General features: G+C 39.9%; 1 pseudogene; it reads right to left on the bottom strand.

Annotated features, from left to right (window-relative positions):
• Positions 1–205: 205 nt before the first annotated feature.
• LOC136525388 (wall-associated receptor kinase 5-like) lies at positions 206–7,682 on the bottom strand (annotated as a pseudogene).
• Positions 7,683–8,267: the final 585 nt, after the last annotated feature.

The raw sequence follows: 8,267 nt of genomic DNA, 5'->3' as shown, positions 1-8,267 counted from the left end.
TCATGTTGCCATTCAATCATCCAAAATCCAGGGTTAGATGCACTTACAGTAATTGCCTCTACCTCTGCTTTACCCCACCGATTATATCTACAAGAAGAAGACTATGTGACGCCTACATGCTAAACCTGGTGTGATCAAAATGACTACATGTACATAAGATCCATGTTTGTAACACTCCAGAGTGGTTTCTCAGTATTATTCCTAGCTATAGCATGTTGGTAGTAGTACCAGCATGATCTACATGTGGTGTCTCAATATCCAACCCCATATTTCGTGCCGTCCAGTACATGCTTGGGGATAGGTCACCAACTGAATCTGTGCCCCGCTGCTCAGCAAGGCGCTGAGTTTCTTCGTGCTTCAGCAACAGTATACCACTACATGTACTTCGTATAGCCTTCAGTTTGTCAGCCACTTGGGTCATGGAAGGCCTCTCGCTCCCTTTCATACTCAAGCACTGGCTAGCAAGCTCAGCAACCTCCTGAAACAATTCCTCTGTTCCATGATACGTTATGCTAGCGTCTAACATACTTTGCACTCTGTTATCCTTAAGCGCTTGCAGGAACGATGTTGCAAGATTTATTCCTTCCTCATGGCCTTGAAAATATATTGCCGTCTTCCTTGTGATCAACTCTAGAAGCACGACTCCAAAGCTATAAACATCGCTTTTCTCTGTTACTGTTAGTTTTCGCTCTTGCAAGTACTCGGGGTCTAGGTAACCTAGAGTTCCTTGCACCATTGTCATGAACTGGACTGCATCCCTAGGGAGCATCCTCGAGGCTCCAAAGTCAGTCACTTTTGCCTCGTAATTGTCGTCCAAAAGAATGTTAAGAGATTTTACATCTCCATGAACAATAGGGTGGTTGATGGAAAGATGTAGATACTCCAATGCTTCAGCAGATTCTTGAGCGATCCTGAGGCGATCTTCTAAAGAAATTGGTGTGTGGTGGTTATCATGGATCAACTGAAAGAGAGTTCCATTTGGGATGAATTCGTACACTAATATCGGTACTTCAACTTCCAAGCAGCAGCCGAGAAGCCTGATTACGTTCTTATGGTTGATCTGTGAAAGTATAATAATCTCCTGCACAAATTCTTCAGTGTGGATCAGACTCACAATCTTCGAGCGCTTCACAGCTACTTCCTTGTTATCCCCTAGAATGCCCTTGTAGACAGTACCATGGCCTCCTGTACCTAGTTCTCTGCTTATATCAAAATTGTTTGTTGCCTTCTTCAAATCTTCTATCGAGAATATTATCACTGTATCAATTTTTCTAGAGTATGTTCTGGTATAGTATAGGACCGCCATTTTGTTTGAAGAACCTCTCCTTCTCTTCTGCCAGTCTTCTTTTTTGATACTCAATCAGCAGAGAAAAGACACAGACGATGACGAACAGGATCCCGATAGAAATACCTGAAAATATATTGTTATCAACTTGTCATTGGTTCAACTCGTTGCACGGCCATTGGACACATTTTGAAATTAAAAAGAAAGAGGGTCATTTCCATCCTTTTTATCAGTTAATTGCAACTTATCTCTTTTATTCACTTTCATGCCTCCCCATTTAGAAATCAAAATCTGCAGAATATACCTATGAACACCTTCATTGGAGTCTGCTTCTTAGAAATTGGAGTGCAGGGCATTTTCTTGGGATCGTCGCTCTGAGTTCCCTCTGGGCATGAGCAGTTGTAGCCCCCAATGGTGTTGGTGCAGGTACCATTGTTCATGCAAGGATACAGGGACGGGTAATGGCACTCATTGATGTCTGTCAAACATATAAGTGAGTGAAATCAACATTATGTGATGGGTGGAGAAGATAATTATAAAGCATAATTAATGAAGCGAATCAGTACAAGAGAGGACAAGAAATGATTACGGAGATATATGTATGCTAAGGGCGTGTTTAGATGCAAAAATTTTTAGGCTTTGGCTACTGTAGCACTTTCATTTGTATTTGGCAATTAGTGTCTAATTATAGACTAATTAGGTTCGAAAGTTTCGTCTCACGATTTCTCACCCAACTGTGCAATTAATTTTTTTCGTCTACATTTAGTACTCCATGCATATGCCGCAAGATTCGATGTGATAGATACTGCGTAAAAAATTTTGAGAACTAAACGGGCCCTATTGACACCCTCGTAACCTGTAGGGCAGATGCAGCGATGCCCACTGGTCACATTGACGCACACGCTGTTTGTGTCAGCGCATAATGATGATCTCATCTTGGTGGCGGCGTCACAGGTTGTATTGTCAACAACCCAATCGAGAACCAAGGGGGGCCTTTGTCCACTTAACTTTTCCTTCTCAAAGACATGTGGTTTGACGTAGTTAGGATCAAATTGAAACCAGTCTGACTCGGCGACAAATGCGTAGCTGCAGTTAGTGAAATTCTGACCACCTATAGCGTTGTCGTAATTGTCGAACCAGGGGTAGAACGATCTCAGGTTTGTTGGAATTTCGGACTGACAACAACCTCTGCCAGAACAATCCGTCTTACTAGAGCTGCTATCATCAAAGCAGAATACTCCACATGCGCTGACCCTGTAGAACCTACGGTGAGTGTACTCCTCCGTACTATCCTCCATAATGGGTGTCAGTATATCCCCCGCGATGAGTGCAATGGTAGAACAGCCAACTGCTGTGAATATGTTCTTGGTTCTGGAAACCATGAAAGAACGGCCAATTGGAAGGAATGGACCGCTACTTGATTCTTCGTGACTGAGATTACAGGCCACTATATGTTTTTATTTTCAACGCGAGCCTCGCCAGATGTTAAATTGATTTCCAATAGTCGTGTGCCTGTAGAGTTTAATACTGGGACATTATCTGAGGTGCAGCTGACTTCAAAGCCTTCCAAGAAGCAGACTGCTTTCCCCATGCCGAACGGATAGGGGATGCTGACGTTGCCGCATTTGTCAGGGCAACCGTTTCTCGCTAGGCTGGTACCAGCCCCATCAGTTGCAGTACTAAATTGCAAGATTAGTGTGGCCGCTACAGCTAGCAGCAATTTCTTCTTGCCTGTAATAAGTGTGCTCCAAGCCTGTATCAGAAAAGACATACAGCGGTAGTTTCAGTTTTATCTTTTTTTTTCTACTTGGTTTATTTAATTTGCTCGTTAATTCAGCAATGCTGGGGCGGATCTAACGGTAGGGCAGAGGCTCCCTACTACCATCTTCACGACAATAGAGCCTCTATGAGTCCCTCATAATTCTTATAGATATGGTAGGGCAGAGGCTCCCTACTACCATCTTCACCACAATAGAGCCCCCATGAGTTCATCATAATTCTTATAGACACGGAAGCATTGGCGGATCCAGGGGGGCTGGGGGGGCTGCAGCCCCCCCCCCCCCCCCCGGGAGAGTGATTTTGCATTGATATTACTGTAGAATTACTGTAGAAAAAATGTGATTTCATCATTAATCTTCGATATTTGTTCTAAATCTCTATTGATTAGCCCCCCCTGAGATGCTCATCCTGGATCCGCCACTGCACAGAAGAGAGAAAGGAGTTGTAATAAACGTTATTAATAAAGATATGACTTGAGTCCCTTCTACTATAGAGTATAGACTACTATAGAGTTCTAGGTCTACCCTCTGGGACAACGAATTAATAGTATACAGTGCATGTGTTTAATCATAATTTTTTGCCACTAATATACATTATCTATATTTTTATTATATTAACTGCTTGTGTCATAACACAAAAAAAAGTAGAGCAAACCACTAAATCTAAACCTAACTTATCACCTATGCCATTATAAAAAATAACTAAAAATCTCTAAACTTATATCTAAATTACTTATTCCTGTCGTAAGGAAAATGGCACCTAGCAAGGGCCATTAGTGATTTTGCCATGACAATATCATCATTGGGACTAATGTTATTTGCTATATACAAGGTTTTAGTTCTATGGATGCAAGGATGGACTTGAGCAATGCTATACATAGGAGATCAAGTGATCAACACATCAAACAAAGGTCAAAAAGCTATCATGAAGACCCTAGAAGATAAACAAGAAGCTAAAGACATCAAGTAGAATAAGCTTGGATGAAAAGACGCGAAGAAATGAAGCTCATAAAGCACCGGAGCTTCCTAGTCAGGCCTGGTCCTGAAGAAGTGAAGATCCTCACCTTATGTTTTGGTGGGTCACCAGAGAGGTGCACCGGAGGTTAGTCACAATGAGAGTGTTGGAGAAATTGGTGGTGGAGTTAACACTCACCGGAGCTCCCTATTGAAGCTTAAATCTTCGACGATCGGCTGCGACGGTTAGTCTATGTGGCATCACTGGAACTTCCAGACGGGGTCACTGGAGGAGCTTTCTGGTGAGTGTTGTTTCAGCCAACCCAAGTTGCACAACTAGTTTGATGCATTGGGGTTATATATACCCCCATACCCGGTCATTTGAATGTGTTTGGAGCTCAGGGAAGTCGTTGTTGAGTTGAGTCTCATCCATAGTGCTCTAGCCATCAAAAGTGCTTAAGAGAAGATTAGGCGAGTGGCAAAAGTACTATGTGTAGTGCTTAGGCTAGTTAAAGGTTGCTTTAGCACTTGCTCTAGGTTTAGGCCTAGTATTTAGTGAGGTTTGCATAAGCTTTTGGTGCTTGCACACAACAAGTGTTGTACACTCGGGTCTTGTAGCCTTGTGAGACCCCCAACTCATGGAGTGTCTCCCGTTGTTGTCCTCGGGGACATGAGGCCCTTGGCATTTTGGCCTAAAACCTTGATAGTGAAGATGGCGGGGAGTGATCTGGGAGAAGGTCACACGGACACCCGTTTGTGAGTGGGGAAGGCCTATGGACGATCCATGGAGTTTCCTAACCGGGAGAATGGGCCTTATGAGGGGCTCCAACAAAGACTTGGAAAAGCGCAATCTTCTCGATACCTCAGGAAAAAAATCAATACGGGAGTTTGCATTCTCTAACTCATTTACATTTTCGCATTTACTTTGCATTCGTTGATGTGTACTTACCTTTCCTAGTCTAGCTTACTGGGTTTGTTGATAGGATTAGAACCTAGGGTGCAAAACTCTTTTTATATTAGAGGTAGCAGCACTAAGCAAAATCTTAGTGCACATCTAGATAGACTTATTTAGGTTTTGATAAGTAGGTTTTAATTGGCCATAGTTTTTTTTAAATTATCTAATTTAATCATCCCCTTTTAGGCATCATGGTCCCTTCACATGCCCTTGTAAAAGATAATATAAAGGTTACCCTTATTTTAGGTATAAATCATGAACTTATTAAAATAAACTAAACTAACCCTCCATCTACATCTCAATTGCTCACATATGCTATTATGAAAAATTACCATATAGTGCCTCGTTATATGCTTAAAGTGCCCAATTCTACGACGATTAATATAAATAAAAAACTAACTCATCAAAGTAAACGCACATACTCTGTGCTACCATGCATGCAACATGATGTATACATGCATGAATGAGCAATAAGTGTATGTTTCCATTGTTTAGAAAGAAAATGTTTTTAACGAATCGTGTACCAATAATTCATTTTAAATGATAATGATACTCAATGAAAATAAAATATTAGTAGCTATTTTAGATAATTTGTACATGACTAGAAATGTTAGTTCCTTTGTTTGAAAATGTTGGTCATTTTAGTTTTATGATAAGTCACCATTCTCCGATTAAGCAAGTTTATAAAATATGCACTCCACATCTACAATAATGTTAAATTAGTTTGATTGAATCCACTTTAAACTATGTCTTGATGGTGCATTTATTTGGTACCGTAAATGTTAATATATTTTAGTATAAATTTGATTAAAGTTAAAACATTTGACTTGGAACAAACCTGACTTACATTTTGAAATAGATGGAGTATAACATATCCACACTAATAGTTCACTTGTAAGCAAGAGTATACTACTATGCTCATAATTTTTGAATAAAAGAAATTCAAGACCTTGAGTGTTGTGATACAAGCTGAAATACCCGTTCTTGCAATTTACATAACAAACAGTATAATTCAGAACTTAAAATTTATATAGTTGAAAAAAGAGAGTTTTGAATAAGAGGTAAAATATATATACTATAGTGCAACTCAATATCAAAATTAAAAATCCAAAATCTAGAGTCATGAAGTCATAACACATGGAAATGCTTTTCACCTAGGCCAAATTGGAACCAAGTCCCAAGTTGAGGCAGCCCTGGTCCGCATGGGCTAAATGGACCTGAACCAGCTACAGGCTAAAGCTGAGATTGTCTTGGCCCAACGGTGTGTTATCTTTTATTCTTTATTAACTTTTGTCTTTTGATGACTATTTTACTTTTTAACCTCTAAGTTACTTACTCCTCCATATCTAGATACATAGATACATAGTAAAAGCAATATATCTAGAAAAGCCAAAATATCTTATAATTTAAGATGGAGGGAGTAGTATTTTAATATATAGTTTAGCATCAACATGCTTGTGTTTATACCATGTTTGGCTAATGATGTTTTATGTATCTGTATTGTATATTGTGCATTTTGGACTATGTTTTAATGGATTATTAAGTATATGCTTGTGTATATTCTTATTTTGCAAAAGATGTTATTATTGTTAATTTGGCAATTATTTTTCTAAATGTATTTAAACAAATGGTTAATCATCTCAATTAAGTACTGTTTTTAGTTGGTCATGGATTAAATGCAAAATATACGTATATGGCTTTCGTCTGTAGTAATGCACGTTATATTTTCTAGTATATAATGAAGGAGCACTTTGTGTTGGCATGCTGGCCATAAGTATATAGGGGCTGTTTAGTTCACAGCCTTTGTCTGCCACGCCAAGTCTATGACTGCCACAGAGCTGTGGCGGCAAAAACCTCTGCCACAGAGCTATGGCGGCAATTGTGGCGAAAATTGCTACTACGGATTAGTACAAAAATTATGGCCTACCAAGCTTTACTAATCAACCAAACAGCAGATTTGATAGGTGTGGCAGCTTTACTTGTGGCATGGCTCGTGGTGGCGGGCAACTTTAAAAACATGTATTTGGTATTCACAGCTAACGGAGAGGTATTCACAAGATCCATTATAGATACACCAGAAAAAAAGATATTTTAGGGGCTAGGGCACTATCTAAAAGAGATACTTCTTCTGTTCTAAATTGTAAGACGTTTTGGCTTTTCTAGGTTCATAGTTTTTGCTACGCGCCTAAATATATGTTATATCTGGATACATAGCAAAAGCTATAAATCTAGAAATGTCAAAACGCCTTATAATTTGATACGGAGGAAGTACATATTATTCAAATTAAACTCCACAAATTCCTGTTTTTTTTTCTCTCGGACTGACATCGTCAGTGTGTTGTTTCTACTCTCCACACGGACAAAGACGTAACTAATTAATAAATTCAAGTCCTAGAGAACAATGAATATGTTTAGTCCTTGAGTGCACAACTAAAGGACTTCAATTGCGCTTATGATACTTGAATTACAAAAAGAAATGCATGAAAACTAGAGTAGTGAAGATATGAATAATAGGCAATGTTAACTTCGTTCAGAGACGACTACAGATCGATGTGGTCTTGTGAGGGAGTAGCAAGAAACTCTTACCTGCACATAACGGTGACGCCATGTATCCCATTGTATGCATTTCCTATTCTACACCTGCCTGCGTATTTCTGTAGACGGTATACATGTACGTTTGAGAAGACAGAGCTGAGCCGTCACTAATTTTGGTCTAGCTGTTGCTTGCCGGGAGGAGCCATGAGTCAGCCCTTGCCCTTTTAGGGCCTGTTCGGCTGGTATTAAAGTTGGCTGAAACCGTTTTATTGTGAGAGAAAAATACTATAGATTCTAGCTGATAAGTTTAAGCGAACAGATCCTTAGGAGCAGCAGCCTATAATTATCGTGTCTAGAGAGGGGGAGACTGGCTTCGAGCTCAACTTCGCAAGTCCACGCAACTGCTATACGAAGAATTGAAGTCATCGGATAGTGACACCCCCCCCCCCCCCCCCCCCCCCCCCCTCAAGAGAAGCCACTGTATACTTGCCCTTTCCAACTTTAGGGCGTCAGCATGACACGGTCAGATATGCTCCTACACTTATTTTTGCGAATCACATGGTAAATCTGCGAAAGACTAAGTCGGCAAATCACCAAGTTTATGAAATCATCACATACGCCTCACTAACTGTTGTTATTAAATGTTAACGAACACGTCGCTTACCACTAAAATAAAAACAGTGCTAAATCCTTAAATAAATTTAGAAAAAATGCAAGTACCAAGTCAAGAATTTTAACTCGGAAGGGATGATAGGCAAAT

This window comes from Miscanthus floridulus, chromosome 19 (genome assembly GCF_019320115.1).
Source record: "Miscanthus floridulus cultivar M001 chromosome 19, ASM1932011v1, whole genome shotgun sequence".
Taxonomy (NCBI): Eukaryota; Viridiplantae; Streptophyta; class Magnoliopsida; order Poales; family Poaceae; genus Miscanthus; species Miscanthus floridulus.
Note: the sequence above shows the minus strand (reverse complement) of the source record. Positions and strands in the feature narration are given on the sequence as shown.